The sequence below is a fragment of the Ranitomeya variabilis genome, chromosome 5, assembly GCF_051348905.1.
Source record: "Ranitomeya variabilis isolate aRanVar5 chromosome 5, aRanVar5.hap1, whole genome shotgun sequence".
Lineage (NCBI taxonomy): Eukaryota > Metazoa > Chordata > Amphibia > Anura > Dendrobatidae > Ranitomeya > Ranitomeya variabilis.
The window spans coordinates 643,414,761-643,432,574 of record NC_135236.1 but is presented as its reverse complement, the minus strand read 5'-3'; positions in this window follow the sequence as shown (position 1 = coordinate 643,432,574).

Genomic DNA, 17,814 nt, shown 5'->3' with positions numbered 1-17,814 from the left:
AAATAAAATTATTATTATTATTCTGCTGACTCGCTGGGAATAAAGTAGCTGCGACTTCCATGGCTCACTACCGCCACCTGTGGCACGCACAGAGAGGAGGTAATGACAAGCTTAAGAAGATAACAGTCCATTGAGGTACGAAGCCAGGTGAACAAAGAATCACAACCTGACATTTCCATGGCACCAGGTGACCGGTGGGTCCCAATCCTGGCTTTCCCAAACGTATCCATGGGGTTCAGGTAACTGATGGGCCCAAATCCTGGCTTCCCCAAGCGTATCCATGGGTTCAGTGATGGTTAAGCATATCTGTATTCTTTCAGCCGGGGCCATGGTCCCTTAAGCTGGCATCCTGTAGAATGTGAATTCTGTGTCTTCATGATGGAGTCATGATGTTCTAGCTGCCGTCTTGTAGAGTGTTCCTGGCTGTGGTTTTGTAAAAAGTCTCTGGTTCTCTTGTTACTGAGGCATATCCCCTTTATATAGTTCACAACTGTTGTCCTTCAAGAGGTAGATGTGATGACATTAACTTGCATTGTTTGAGTATTTAATTGTATAGGTTTTCCTCCTCTGTTATGCAAGCCAACAAGCCACAGGGTCCCACAGGATGGTTAATCAATATATTATCAAACATCTATTGTTCAATTACCCTATGTCTCTATCCCTCAAAGATAGCAGACAATGAGCTTGGCGCAAACAGTAAATCCAGAGTCACATTCAGGCTAGTACGGACAATAGTCTGTGTTTCTTGACCAACCAAATAACAAACACATAAATTCAAAAGTCAACATAAAGATAACAGTCTATGCCTCCTGGCTTACTGAAAATAGACATCTGGATAATTAAGAAATATATTGGAGATTTAGCAAAAATGTAGCCATCTTCAAACTTTAAATTTTTATGCCCTTAACTAGTGTTGAGCGATACCGTCCGATACTTGAAAGTATCGGTATCGGAAAGTATCGGCCGATACTGGCAAAGTATCGGATCTAATCCGATACCGATACCCGATACCAATACAAGTCAATGGGACTCAAGTATCGGACGGTATCCCTGATGGTTCCCAGGGTCTGAAGGAGAGGAAACTCTCCTTCAGACCCTGGGATCCATAGTAATGTGTAAAAGAAAGAATTAAAATAAAAAATATTGCTATACTCACCTCTCCGACGCAGCCTGGACCTTACCGAGGGAACCGGCAGCGTTCTTTGCTTAAAATGCGCGCGTTTACTGCCTTCCGTGACGTCATGGCTTGTGATTGGTCGCGTGCCGCCCATGTGGCCGCGACGCGACCAATCACAGCAAGCCGTGACGTAATTTTCAGGTCCTGAATGCAGAATTAGGCATTCAGGACCTGAAATTACGTCACGGCTTGCTGTGATTGGTCGCGTCGCGGTCACATGGGCGGCACGCAACCAATCACAAGCCGTGACGTAATTTTAAAATGCGCGCGTTTCCTGCCTCCCGTGATGTCACGGCTTGTGATTGGTCGCGTCGCCCATGTGACCGCGACGCGACTAATCACAAGCCGTAACGTAATTTTCAAATCCTGAATGCCTAGAATTAGGCATTCAGGACCTGAAAATTACGTCACGGCTTGCTGTGATTGGTCGCGTCGCGGCCACATAGGCGGCACGCGACCAATCAGAAGCCGTGACGTCACGGTAGGCAGTAAACGCGCGCATTTTAAGCAAAGAAGGCTGCCGGTTCCCTCGGTAAGGTGCAGGCTGCGTCGGAGAGGTGAGTATAGCAATATTTTTTATTTTAATTCTTTCTTTTACACATTAATGTTGTTTCGATACCGATACCCGATACCACAAAAGTATCGGATCTCGGTATCGGAATTCCGATACCCGCAAGTATCGGCCGATACCCGATACTTGCGGTATCGGAATGCTCAACACTACCCTTAACCCCTTAGTGACAGAGCCAATTTGGTACTTAATGACCAAGCCAATTTTTACAATTCTGACCACTGTCACTTTACGAGGCTATAGCTCTGGAACGCTTCAATGTATCCCACTGATTCTGAGAATGTTTTTTGTGACATATTGTACTTCATGTTAGTCATAAAATTATTTCAATATAAGTTGCGTTTATTTATTAAAAAAATGGAAATTTGGCAAAAATTTTGAAAATTTTACAATTTTAAAAATTTTATTTTTGTACCCTAAAATCAGAGAGTGGTGTCACACAAAATAGTTAACAAATAACATTTCCCACATGTCAACTTTAAATCATCACAATTTTGGAAACATAATTTTTTTCGTTAGGACGTTATAAGGGTTAAAAATTGACCAGCAATTTCTAATTTTTCCAGCAAAATTTACAAAACCATTTTTTTGGGGACCACCTCACATTTGAAGTGAGTTTGGGGAGTCAATATAACAGAAAATACCAAAAAGTGACAGTATTCTAAAAACAGCACCCCTCAATGTATGGAAAACCACATTCAAGAAGTTCATTAACCCTTCAGGTGCTTCACGAGAACTAAAGCAATGTGGAAGTAGAAAAATAATCATTTTACCTTATTCACAAAAAAATTACTTTGGAACCAAACTTTTTTTATTTTCACAAGGGTATCATTGGAAAATGGATCACAAAATTTGTTGTTAAATTTCTCCTGAGTACGTCAATACCCGTATGTTGGGGAAATCCACTGTTTGGGCACATGGCAGGGCTCAGAAGGGAGGGAGCACCATTTGACTTTTTGAATGTAGAATTGTCTGGAATCAATGGTGGGTGTCATGTCACGTTTGGAGACCACCCTAACCCCAACACCACAATCCTAACCCCAACACAACCCTAACCCCAGCCCCAACCCTAGCCCTACCCTAGCTCTAACCCCAATCTTAACCCTAGCCCCAACCCTAGCCCAACCCTAGCCCTAACTCTAGCCCCAACCCCAACCCTAACCCAACCTTAACCCTAGCTCGAACCCCAACCCTAACCCTAGCCCCAACCCTAACCCTAAAGGATAAATGGAAAAAAATATAGTACAGACCAAAAGTTTGGACATACCTTCTCATTTAAAGATTTTTCTGTATTTTCATGACTATGAAAATTGTACATTCACACTGAGGGCATCAAAACTATGAATTAACACATGTGGAATTATATACTTAACAAAAAAGTGTTAAACAACTGAAAATATGTATTATATTTTAATGTCATATTCTAGGTTCTTCAAAGTAGCCACCTTTTGCTTTAATGACTGCTTTGTACACTCTTGGCATTCTCTTGATGAGCTTCAAGAGGTAGTCACCGGGAATGGTCTTCCAACAATCTTGAAGGAGTTCCCAGAGATGCTTAGCACTTGTTGGCCCTTTTGCCTTCACTCTGCGGTCCAGCTCACCCCAAACCATCTCGATTGGGTTCAGGTCTGGTGACTGTGGAGGCCAGGTCATCTGGCGTAGCACCCCATCTCTCTCTTTCTTGGTCAAATAGCCCTTACACAGCTTGGAGGTGTGTTTGGGGTCATTGTCCTGTTGAAAAATAAATGATGGTCCAACTAAACGCAAACCGGATAGAACAGCATGCCGCTGCAAGATGCTGTCGCAGCCATGCTGGTTCAGTATGCCTTCAATTTTGAAAAATATTTAGAATTGAGAGTCCTCAGTGGTTGATACCTTTTAATGGCTAACTGAAAAGATGGTAACAAATTGCAAGCTTTCGAGACTTCATACGTCTCTTCATCAGGCAAAGACTAAAACAAATTTTGAAGAATCACATATTTATGCACATTTGTGCATAAATATGTGATTCTTCAAAATTTGTTTTAGTCTTTGCCTGATGAAAAGACGTATGTAGTCTCGAAAGCTTGCAATTTGTTACCATCTTTTCAGTTAGCCATTAAAAGGTATCAACCACTGAGGACTCTCAATTCTAATTATTTTTCCATCTACTGGCTAACACGGTACCAAGATATATTTCTTTCCTGTTTCAATTTTGAATAAATCCCCACTAGTGTCACCAGCAAAGCACCCCCACACCATCACATCTCCTCATCCATGCTTCACGGTGGGAACCAGGCATGTAGAGTCCATCTGTTCACATTTTCTGCGTCGCACAAAGACACGGTGGTTGGAACCAAAGATCTCAAATTTGGACTCATCAGACCAAAGCATAGATTTCCACTGTTCTAATGTCCATTCCTTGTGTTCTTTAGCCTAAACAAGTCTCTTCTGCTTGTTGCCTGTCCTTAGCATTGGTTTCCTAGCAGCTATTTTACCATGAAGGCCTGCTGCACAAAGTCTCCTCTTAACAGTTGTTGTAGAGATGTGTCTGCTGCTAGAACTCTGTGTGGCATTGACCTGGTCTCTAATCTGAGCTGCTGTTAACTTGCGATTTCTGAGGCTGGTGACTCGGATAAACTTATCCTCAGAAGCAGAGGTGACTCTTGGTCTTCCTTTCCTTAGGTGGTCCTCATGTGAGCCAGTTTCTTTGTAGCGCTTGATGGTTTTTGCCACTGCACTTGGGGACACTTTCAAAGTTTTCCCAATTTTTCAGACTGACTGACCTTCATTTCTTAAAGTAATGATGGCCACTCGTTTTTCTTTACTTAGCTGCTTTTTTCTTGCCATAATACAAATTCTAACAGTCTATTCAGTAGGACTATCAGCTGTGTATTATACCAGACTTCTGCTCAACACAACTTATGGTCCCAACACCATTTATAAGGCAAAAAATCCCAGTTATTAAACCTGACAGGGCACACCTGTGAAGTGAAAACCATTCCCGGTGACTACCTCTTGAAGCTCATCAAGAGAATGCCAAGAGTGTGCAAAGCAGTCATCAAAGCAAAAGGTGGCTACTTTGAATAACCTAGAATATAAGACATAATTTCAGTTGTTGCACACTTTTTTGTTCAGTATATAATTCCACATGTGTTAATTCATAGTTTTGATGCCTTCAGTGTGAATGTACAATTTTCATAGTCATGAAAATACAGAAAAAATCGTTAAATGAGAAGGTGTGTCCAAACTTTTGGTCTGTACTGTATATTTTTTTTATTTTATTATTTTTACCTAAGTACGGATGATAAAGGGGGGTTTGATTTACTATTCTTTTTATTTTGATCACTGTGATAGGGTCTATCACAGTGATCAAAATGAACCAATAGGCAAAATCTCCTATCGTTGCAGGGTGCCAGCTGGCAGATCCCGGCGGGCGCACTGCGCATGTGCCCACCATTTTCTTCCTGGAAGACGCCAAGAGCCGGGAAACAGAGCCGGAGGGACCATGGGACATTGGAGGTACCGGGGGGGGGTTTGGGGGACCCAATTGCTCTCTCATCTGATGTGCTAGATAATATCACAGGAGAGAGAAATAAATGGGAAACCGGACTTTTTTTGCGGTCGCCTTTATTCGGTGAATAACAGCTATCACAACATTGGGGATGGTAAAAACCGACTGACATCATGTTCACCGGGGTCTCGGAGATTTTCCAATGCTGGGGGGTGCTATACACTTATTTCTCAGTGCCGCTAAAAAGCATCGCTGAGGAATAAGTACCCTTAACTGCCGCCTTTAAAAGGCGTATCAGCGGTCGTTAAGGGGTTAAACTAAAGAGTTACAGTATGTCACACAAAATAGTAAATAAACAATATGTACCATGTCTACTTTACATTTGCATCATTTTTTAAACTTTTTTATTTGTTAAGATGTTATAAGGGTTAAAAGTTGATCAGCAATTTCTAATTTTTCCAACATTTACAAAATCATTTTTTTAGGGACCACATTACATTTGAAGTGACTTTGGTGGGCCTATATGACAGAAAATACCCAAAAGTGACAACATTCTATAGTCTGCATCCATCAAGGTTCTCAAAACCACATTCAAGAAGTTTATTAACCCTTCAGGTGCTTCACAGAAATTAACACGAAAAGAAAACATTTACATTTTACTTTTCTCACAAAAAAAAAATACTTTAGCCACAAGTTTTGTTTTCACGAGGGTAACAGGAGAAAATGCACCCCATTTGTGCTGGGGAAACTACTGTTTGGGCACATGGCAGGATACAGAAGGAAAGGAGCACTATTTGACTTTGTGAACGTAAAAATGGCTGGAAATGAGAGCGAAAGCCTTGTTACATTTGGAGAGCCCCTGATGTGGAGTGACCCCATTTTGGAAACTAGAACCCTCAAGGAATTTATCTAGATGTGTGGTGAGCACTTTGAACACCAAGGTACTTCAGATAAATTTATAACGTTAATCCGAGAAAATTAAAAATCATATTTTTCCCACAAAAATGTTTTTTTTGAACAATAAATTTTTATGGAAAGTTTACATTTTACAAATAAGGTGATAGCAAATCTCAATACAGAGCTGTATTTGCAATATGCATAAGAGAGCATGTAAACGGTTGACAAACAAACAGACAAACTAACAACAGGGTAGGAGGCAAGGGAGGGGAGGAGGGAAGCCCGAGGAGGGGGATATGTTGTGTCCAATTATCGTTAATGATTCAATCAGAATCAGGGGGGTCTGGGTTGGTTAGATGAGTTGACAAAGTTTTTAAGTTGTAGATCGCGAAATACCTCTCCAGGGGGGAAATTATATTTTTCACTCAGGACCGAGAATGGAATAATCCCGTCGACATTAAAAAGATGGTGGACTCTGGTTATTTCTGCAGTGACCCATAAACGAAAGTTCCTAACGGATTCCATGCCTGGGGGAAACTGGAGATTGCCCCAAAGGGGGGCGAGGGGACAAAAATGTTGTTTTAGCTCCAATTTTGCATTTTCACAAGGGTAATAGTAGGAAATGCAGCATAAAAATTGTTGTGCAATTTATCTTGAGTTCACTAATACCCCATATGTGGAGGAAAACTACTGTTTGGGTGCATGGTAGGGCTCAGAAAGGAAGGAGCGCCATTTGACTTTTTGAACGCAAAATTGGCTGGAATCATTAGTGGATGCCATGTCGCGTTTGGAGAGCCCCTGATGCGCATAAACAGTGGAAATCCCTCACAAATGATCCCATTTTTGAAACTACACCCATAAAGGAACTTATCTCAAAGTGTGTTGAATACTTTTGACCCCCAGGTACTTCTTAGAATTTTATAATGTTGACCTGTGAAAATAAAAAATGTAATTATTCCAACAAAAATGTTCTCTTAGCCCAACATTTTTTGGTTTTCACAAGGGTAACAGGAGAATATGGACTCCTGTTGTGCAATTTCTACTGAGTGTGCCAACATCCCATATGTGTTGTAAAACTACTGTTTGAGCGCACATCAGGGCTCGGAAGGGAAGGAGCTCCATTTGACTTTTTGAACACAAAATTGGCTAGAATCATTAGCAGATGCCATGTCAGGATTGGAGAGCCCCTTATGTGCCTAAACAGTGGAAACTCCGCACAAGTGACGCTATTTTGGAAACCTGACCCCTCAAGGAATTTATATAGATGTGTGGTGAGCACCTTGAACCCCCAGGTGCTTCGCAAAATTTTTAAAGTTTAACTGTCAAAATGAAAAAATACATTTTTGACGCAAAAAAGTTGGTTTTGCCCCAATTTTTTAATTTTCATAATGATGACAAGCAAATGTACAATACAATTTGTTCTGCAATTTCAGGATTTAGGGTGCGAAACTCCGCTGTTAGGTAGGGGCAAGTCAGTGTACTAAAGGGACAGGCACCACCCTAGGTATTTCTTATTAAGTGTCTACATGATACTTTGGTTGTGGTATTTGTTTATTTCACTACTAGATGGTGGCCCGATTCTAACACATCGGGTATTCTAGAATATGTATGTAGTTTATTTATGAAGATTTACAAATAATTCAATGAATACACAGGATTTTCTAGGTAAAATATATACATTATCAGTGAAGCGGTGTTTAAATCCCGCGCCAATGTCACTGATGGGTCGTGGCTGGCCAGGCGTGACCAATCAGCGAAGCGTGGTTCAAATCCTGCGCCAATTTGCAGTCGGACTGCGCCTGTTGCTGATTGGTCACGGCCGGCCGGGCATGACCAATCAGTGAAGCGGTGTTTAAATCCCGCGCCAATATCGCTGGTTGGTCGCATCCGGCCGGGCGCGACCAAACAGCGCAGCGGGGTTTAAATCCCGAGCCAATATCGCTGATTGGTTGCGGCCAGCCGGGCGCGACCAATCAGCGAAGCGGTGTTTAAATCCCGCACCAATATCGCTGATTGGTCGCGGCCGGCCGGGCGCGACCAATCAGCGAAGCGTGGTTCAAATCTTGTGCCAGTTCGCGGCTGGACTGCGCCTGTAGCTGATTGGTCGCGAGCAGCTGGATGGATTTCCGTTACAAACAGACAGAATTAGACGATTATATAGTAGATACGCGATGCGTTAGAATCGGGCCACCATCTAGTATTCATATAAACATTGGTGCTTACATTTATGTTTTAACCCGTTGGACACACTGTCATTGTTTTTCTCCTGTCTTTATTTTAAGAGTCAAAACTTTATTAGTCATTTATCGCTGTATGACAGCTTGTTTTCTACAGGATGACTTATAGTTTTCAAATACACTATTTATTTTACCATATGATAAACTTAAAAACGAGGAAGTTTTATTCTCTCTCCTACACACTGTCCTCCATGTTGTTCTCTCCCTCACAGACTGTCCTCCATGTTATTCTCTCCCTCACAGACTGCCCTCCATGTTATTCTCTCCCTCACAGACTGTCCTCCATGTTATTCTCTCCCTCACAGACTGTCCTCCATGTTATTCTCTCCCTCACAGACTGTCCTCCATGTTATTCTCTCCCTCACAGACTGTCCTCCATGTTATTCTCTCCCTCACAGACTGTCCTCCATGTTATTCTCTTCCTCATAGACTGTCCTCCATGTTATTCTCTCCCTCACAGACTGTCCTCCATGTTATTCTCTCCTTCACAGACTGTCCTCCATGTTATTCTCTCCCTCACAGACTGTCCTCCATGTTATTTTCTCCCTCACACACTGTCCTCCATGTTATTCTCTCCCTCACACACTGTCCTCCATGTTATTCTCTCCCTCACAGACTGTCCTCCATGTTATTCTCTCCCTCAAACACTGTCCTCCATGTTATTCTCTCCCTCACAGACTGTTCTCCACGTTATTCTCTGCCTGTTATGACCCCAATGGCGAGGGTCTCAGAGGTACGTGGAAGTCTGCAGAATACAAAAATCCAGCTCATAGGGCAGTGGTAACTGGGTTGACCATATATCTACTCCTAACGCCAACACTAGAAGTAGCCGGGGATCATTCCTACGTTGATTCTAGATGACACGCTCCAGCCGGAGAATCTAGCTACCCCTAGTAGAGGAAAACAAAAGACCTTTCTTGCCTCCAGAGAAGGGGACCCCAAAGCTGGATAGAAGCCCCCCACAAATAATAACGGTGAGGTAAGAGGAAATGACAAACACAGAAATGAACCAGGTTTAGCACAGAGAGGCCCGCTTACTGATAGCAGAATAAAGAAAGGTAACTTATATGGTCAACAAAAACCCTATCAAAATCCACACTGGAAATTCAAGAACCCCCGAACCGTCTAACGGTCCGGGGGGAGAACACCAGCCCCCTAGAGCTTCCAGCAAAGGTCAGGATATAGATTTGGAACAAGCTGGACAAAAATACAAAACCAAAACAAATAGCAAAAAGCAAAAGGCAGACTTAGCTGATATAACTGGAACCAGGATCAGTAGACAAGAGCACAGCAGACTAGCTCTGATAACTACGTTGCCAGGCATTGAACTGAAGGTCTAGGGAGCTTATATAGCAACACCCCTAACTAACGACCCAGGTGTGGATAAAAGGAATGACAGAAAAACCAGAGTCAAAAAACTAGTAACCACTAGAGGGAGCAAAAAGCAAATTCACAACAGTACCCCCCCCTTAGTGAGGGGTCACCGAACCCTCACCACGACCACCAGGGCGATCAGGATGAGCGGCATGAAAGGCACGAACTAAATCGGCCGCATGAACATCAGAGGCGACCACCCAGGAATTATCCTCCTGACCATAGCCCTTCCACTTGACCAGGTACTGAAGCCTCCGCCTGGAGAGGCGAGAATCCAAGATCTTCTCCACCACGTACTCCAACTCGCCCTCAACCAACACCGGAGCAGGAGGCTCAGCAGAAGGAACTACAGGCACAATGTACCGCCGCAACAAGGACCTATGAAATACATTGTGAATAGCAAACGACACAGGAAGATCCAGACGAAAAGATACAGGATTAAGGATTTCCAATATCCTGTAAGGCCCAATAAAACGAGGTTTAAACTTGGGAGAGGAGACCTTCATAGGAACAAAGCGGGAAGAAAGCCATACCAAATCCCCAACGCGTAGTCGGGGACCCACACCGCGGCGGCGGTTGGCAAAGCGCTGAGCCCTCTCCTGTGACAACTTCAAGTTGTCCACCACATGATTCCAGATCCGCTGCAACCTATCTACCACAGAATCCACCCCAGGACAGTCAGAAGGCTCCACATGACCCGAAGAAAAGCGAGGATGGAAACCAGAGTTGCAGAAAAAAGGCGAAACCAAGGTGGCGGAACTAGCCCGATTATTAAGGGCAAACTCAGCCAACGGCAAGAATGTCACCCAATCGTCCTGATCAGCAGAGACAAAACACCTCAAATAAGCCTCCAAAGTCTGATTGGTTCGCTCCGTCTGTCCATTAGTCTGAGGATGGAAAGCAGACGAAAACGACAAATCAATGCCCATCCTACTACAAAAGGATCGCCAGAACCTAGAAACGAACTGGGATCCTCTGTCTGACACAATATTCTCAGGGATGCCGTGCAAACGAACCACGTTCTGGAAAAACACAGGAACCAGATCGGAAGAGGAAGGCAGCTTAGGCAAAGGAACCAAATGGACCATCTTGGAGAAGCGATCACATATCACCCAGATAAAGGACATGCCCTGAGATAGCGGAAGATCAGAAATGAAATCCATGGAGATATGTGTCCAAGGTCTCTTCGGGACAGGCAAGGGCAAGAGCAAACCGCTGGCACGAGAACAGCAAGGCTTAGCTCGAGCACAAGTCCCACAGGACTGCACAAATGACCGCACATCCCTTGACAAGGAAGGCCACCAAAAGGACCTGGCCACCAGATCTCTGGTGCCAAAAATTCCCGGGTGACCTGCCAACACCGAGGAATGAACCTCGGAAATGACTCTGCTGGTCCATTTATCCGGGACAAACAGTCTGTCAGGTGGACAAGACTCAGGCCTATCAGCCTGAAATCTCTGCAACACACGTCGCAGATCCGGAGAAATAGCTGACAAGATAACTCCATCTTTAAGAATACCAACAGGATCAGCGACTCCAGGAGCATCAGGCACAAAGCTCCTAGAAAGAGCATCGGCCTTCACATTCTTTGAACCTGGTAAATACGAGACAACAAAATCAAAGCGGGAGAAAAACAATGACCAGCGGGCCTGTCTCGGATTAAGGCGTTTAGCAGACTCGAGATACATCAGATTTTTGTGATCAGTCAAGACCACCACACGATGCTTAGCACCCTCGAGCCAATGACGCCACTCCTCAAATGCCCATTTCATGGCCAACAACTCCCGATTGCCCACATCTTAATTTCGCTCGGCAGGCGAAAACTTCCTGGAGAAAAAGGCACAAGGTTTCATAACAGAGCAACCAGGGCCTCTCTGCGACAAAACGGCCCCTGCTCCAATCTCTGAAGCATCCACCTCAACCTGAAAGGGAAGTGAGACATCGGGCTGGCACAAAACAGGCGCCGAAGTAAACCGGCGCTTCAACTCCTGGAAAGCCTCCACGGCAGCAGGAGCCCAGTTAGCTACATCGGAGCCCTTCTTGGTCATATCCGTCAACGGTTTCACAATGCTAGAAAAATTAGCGATAAAACGACGGTAGAAGTTAGCGAAACCCAAGAACTTCTGAAGACTCTTAACCGACGAGGGCTGAGTCCAATCAAGAATAGCTCGGACCTTGACTGGGTCCATCTCCACAGCAGAAGGGGACAAAATGAACCCCAAAAAGGGAACCTTCTGTACACCAAAGAGACACTTTGAGCCCTTGACAAACAAAGAATTTTCACGCAAAATTTTAAAGACCAACCTGACCTGCTCCACATGCGAATCCCAATCATCAGAAAAAACCAAAATATCATCCAGATAAACAATCAAAAATTTATCCAGATACTTCCGGAAAATGTCATGCATAAAGGACTGAAAAACTGAAGGCGCATTAGAGAGCCCAAAAGGCATCACCAAGTACTCAAAATGACCTTCGGGCGTATTGAATGCGGTTTTCCATTCATCACCTTGCTTAATGCGCACAAGGTTGTACGCACCACGAAGGTCTATCTTGGTGAACCACTTGGCACCTTTAATCCGGGCAAACAAGTCAGACAACAGCGGTAAAGGATACTGAAATTTGACAGTGATCTTATTTAAAAGCCGATAATCAATACAAGGTCTCAAAGATCCGTCCTTTTTTGCCACAAAAAAGAATCCCGCACCAAGGGGGGAAGAAGACGGACGAATATGTCCTTTCTCCAGAGACTCCTTGATATATGAACGCATAGCGGTATGTTCAGGTACCGACAGATTAAACAGTCTTCCCTTAGGAAACTTACTGCCTGGGATCAAATCTATAGCACAGTCACAGTCCCTATGAGGAGGCAGTGCACTGGACTCAGACTCACTGAAGACATCCTGATAATCAGACAAATACTCCGGAACTTCCGAAGGCGTAGAAGAAGCAATAGACACAGGCAGGGAATCCCCATGAATACCACGACAGCCCCAACTTGAGACTGACATAGCCTTCCAGTCCAGGACTGGATTATGGGTCTGTAACCATGGCAGCCCTAAAACAACCAAATCATGCATTTTATGTAAAACCAGGAAACGTATCACCTCGCGGTGTTCAGGAGTCATGCACATGATAACCTGTGTCCAATACTGCGGTTTATTTGCTGCCAATGGCGTAGCATCAATACCCCTAAGAGGAATAGGATTTTCTAATGGTTCAAGAGTAAAACCACAGTGCTTAGCAAATGACAGATCCATAAGACTCAGGGCAGCACCTGAATCTACAAACGCCATGACAGGATAAGACGACATTGAGCAAATCAAAGTTACAGACAGAATAAATTTAGGTTGCAAATTACCAACGGTGACAGGACTAACAACCTTAGCTATACGTTTAGAGCATGCTGAGATAACATGTGTAGAATCACCACAGTAGTAGCACAAGCCATTCCGGCGTCTATGAATTTTCCGCTCATTTCTAGTCAGGATTCTATCACATTGCATTAAATCAGGTGTCTGTTCAGACAACACCATGAGGGAATTTGCGGTTTTTCTATCACATTGCACCGAATTAGGTGTCTGTTCAGACAACACCATGAGGGAATTTGCGGTTTTGCGCTCCCGCAACCGCCGGTCAATTTGAATAGCCAGTGCCATAGTATCATTGAGACCTGTGGGAATGGGAAAACCCACCATAACATTCTTAATGGCTTCAGATAGGCCATTTCTAAAATTAGCGGCCAGTGCACACTCTTTCCAATGTGTCAGCACGGACCATTTCCGAAATTTTTGGCAATACACTTCAGCCTCGTCCTGCCCCTGAGACATAGCCAGCAAGGCCTTTTCTGCCTGAATCTCAAGATTGGGTTCCTCATAAAGTAAACCGAGCGCCAGAAAAAACGCATCAATATCAGCCAATGCCGGATCTCCTGGCGCCAGCGAAAAAGCCCAATCCTGAGGGTCGCCCCGTAAGAACGAAATAACTATTTTTACTTGCTGAGCAGAGTCTCCAGATGAACAGGGTCTCAGGGACAAAAACAATTTACAATTATTCACAAAATTCCTAAACTTAAACCTGTCTCCGGAAAACAGTTCAGGAATCGGTATTTTAGGTTCTGACCTAGGATTTCTGATAACATAGTCTTGTATGCCCTGCACACGAGTAGCCAGCTGGTCCACACTTGTAATCAAGGTCTGGACATTCATGTCTGCAGCAAGCATAGCCACTCTGAGGTAAAGGGGAAGAAGAAAGAAAAAAAAAAAAACTCAGAATCTTCTTTCTTATAATCCCTCTTCTGCAACGCATTAAACATTTAATACTGGCCTGGCAAACTGTTATGACCCCAATGGCGAGGGTCTCAGAGGAACGTGGAAGTCTGCAGAATACAAAAATCCAGCTCATAGGGCAGTGGTAACTGGGTTGACCATATATCTACTCCTAACGCCAACACTAGAAGTAGCCGGGGATCATTCCTACGTTGATTCTAGATGACACGCTCCAGCCGGAGAATCTAGCTACCCCTAGTAGAGGAAAACAAAAGACCTTTCTTGCCTCCAGAGAAGGGGACCCCAAAGCTGGATAGAAGCCCCCCACAAATAATAACGGTGAGGTAAGAGGAAATGACAAACACAGAAATGAACCAGGTTTAGCACAGAGAGGCCCGCTTACTGATAGCAGAATAAAGAAAGGTAACTTATATGGTCAACAAAAACCCTATCAAAATCCACACTGGAAATTCAAGAACCCCCGAACCGTCTAACGGTCCGGGGGGAGAACACCAGCCCCCTAGAGCTTCCAGCAAAGGTCAGGATATAGATTTGGAACAAGCTGGACAAAAATACAAAACCAAAACAAATAGCAAAAAGCAAAAGGCAGACTTAGCTGATATAACTGGAACCAGGATCAGTAGACAAGAGCACAGCAGACTAGCTCTGATAACTACGTTGCCAGGCATTGAACTGAAGGTCTAGGGAGCTTATATAGCAACACCCCTAACTAACGACCCAGGTGCGGATAAAAGGAATGACAGAAAAACCAGAGTCAAAAAACTAGTAACCACTAGAGGGAGCAAAAAGCAAATTCACAACACTGCCTCACAGACTGTCCTTCGTGTTATTCTTGTTCTAGTATATGTATGTAGTTTATTTATGAATGCTGATTGGGCGAGGCCGGCCAGGTGCGACCAATCAGCGATGTGGGATTTCGGTTACAAACAGACCCTTAGACAATTATATATATAGATAATAATTTTATAACATTTATGAAATGTTATATTTTTAATATATTAAATTGGGGTTTCTCACGGTGAATAAATGGTTCAGTACTCAACTGAATGTGTGTCCTCTACCGCACATGCAGTTGAAATATATTGCCACCGACTTCCTGCACTTAACGGTTAACAGTCACCAGTCAATCAAAGGCCGGCAGCTAACATTGGCATGCACATCGCCAGCGTATGACGTCACCACCATGTGCTGGCGCGTCCAGGCCATATATCAAAAAGGAAGAGCATGCGGCTAGACCACAGCCACGGAATAAGAAACTTTTTTTTTATTTGCTCGTGCTGAAAAGCCTCAATATGGGGAACAGATATATAGGGGCCAGAAATGAGACACGTGGGGGCAAGAAATAAGACACATGGGGGCCACAAATGAGACACACGGAGGCCAGAAATGACATACGTGGGGGCCAAGAAAGAGATACGTGGGGGCAAGGATGTGGGACATTATTACAGGAAGGTTTCAGGATGTGGGACATTATTACTGCTGGAGCTAAATATTAATATCATTACTGCTGTGATGTATTTTATTTTTGAGGATACTGTTTTCAGTGGGGGGGTCCTGTTACTGTGCAGGGTGACACTATGTCGCTTTTTTCTGAATCAGATGTAGTGCAGCTGTTGTGGAAAAAGTGGGTAATATGCTATGGAAGCGGTGCTCTAGATAACTGTGTGCTATTTTCTGCAGAGAAAAGTCCTGGCTGGAAGAAGTGATGGTGGTCTGCGCTGGATGACGAAGATAAGTGAAGGACTTCAACTAGAAATGTCACTGGTGAGTCAGTGTATTACGTGAACACTGACACTATACACTGTATACTATGTACAGAGCTCTTGTGTATAATGGCACTTATGGTAATATTAGTATTGTTTGTTTTTTCTTTAAATATCAGGATTGTATTATTCGTTCACTATGTGGTGGTTATATGTGGTCTGGTCATGGTGTGGTAGTATTTGTTCCTTGTATGTGGTATTATTGGTCATTTAAAAAAAATGTATGTGACACATTCCCTTGAAGAAAAATAATTAAAACTATACCTAAAAAGTGTTGGATATTTTAAGATATTTTTAATAGGCTAGATGGCGATCAAATATATAAACTTTATATCGCTGAAATTGCACCTACCCAAAGAATACAGCTATCTAATAACGTATGCAGCACAAGGAACAACATAAAAAACACCTGCCGTTGAGCTGTTTGTTGATCGCAGTAAGTCTCAGCTCACATTTATCCTGCGCTCTGCGCTTACACTGGGGTTTCTGTGTAAATCACTGAAATATGTGACGGAACCTCAGGTAGAAGATTCCCCTTAATAAAGCAGATGGAAGCACTGTGGACGCCTTCTAGACTATGATCCAGCAGGGTCCATCTTTTTAGGCGTGCATAAAAGCACGGCTGGCTACAGTTTTGTGTTCCTCTGCAAAGCTGGACAACGCCACACAGAAGCCAGACAGAGTCAAGAGTAACTCTGCTGCCTCATTATAATGAACTAGATGGTGGCCCGATTCTAACGCATCGGGTATTCTAGAATATGCTATTGCCCAGCCACGTAGAATATTGCCCAGCGACGTAGTATATTGCCCAGCCAAGTAGTATATTGCCCAGCCACGTAGTATATTGCCCAGCCACATAGTATATTGCCCAGTCACGTAGTATACTGCCCAGCCACATAGTATACTGCCCAGCCACATAGTATACTGCCCAGCGACGTAGTATATTGCCCAGCCACATAGTATATTGCCCAGCCACGTAGTTTATTGGCCAGCCACATAGTATATTGCCCAGTCACGTAGTATATTGCCCAGTGACGTAGTATAGTGCCCAGCCACATAGTATAGTGCCCAGCCACGTAGTATACTGCCCAGTCACGTACGTAGTATATTGCCCAGCCACATAGTATACTGCCCAGTCACGTAGTATATTGCCCAGTGACGTAGTATAGTGGCCAGCCACATAGTATATTGCACAGCCACGTAGTATAGTGCCCAGCCACGAAGTATAGTGCCCAGCCACATAGTATACTGCCCAGTCATGTGGTATAGTGCCCAGCCACATAGTATACTGCCCAGTCACGTAGTTTATTGGCCAGCCACATAGTATATTGCCCAGTGACGTAGTATAGTGCCCAGTGACGTAGTATAGTGGCCATCCACATAGTATATTGCCCAGCCACGTAGTATACTGCCCAGTCACGTAGTATAGTGCCCAGCCACATAGTATACTGCCCAGTCACGTAGTATAGTGCCAGTATAGTGCCCAGCCATAGTATATTGCCCAGTCACGTAGTATAGTGCCAGTACAGTGCCCTGCCACATAGTATACTGCCCAGTCACGTAGTATATTGCCCAGTCACGTAGTATAGTGCCAGTATAGTGCCCAGCCACATAGTATACTGCCCAGTCACGTAGTATATTGCCCAGTCACGTAGTATGCATCATATCCCTGTTAAAAAAATAAAATAAAATAAAAAATAGTTATATACTCACCTTCCGGAGCCTCAGGATCGAAGCAGCCGGTTACCGCTCCTCGTGCGCTCCGGTCTGAAGATTGCATTGCGGTCTCGCGAGATGATGACGTAGCGGTCTCGCGAGATCACAGCATGGACCGGTTACCAGAGCGTCGCGAGCAGGGAAGGCCTGTTGTGGATTCGAGGGGCCGAAGGATGGTGAGTATATAACGTTATAAACATCCATGAAGCACCTGGGGGTTTAAGGTATTCACCACACATCTAGATAAATTCCTTAAGGGGTCTAGTTACCAAAATGGGGTCACTTGAGCTGGATTTC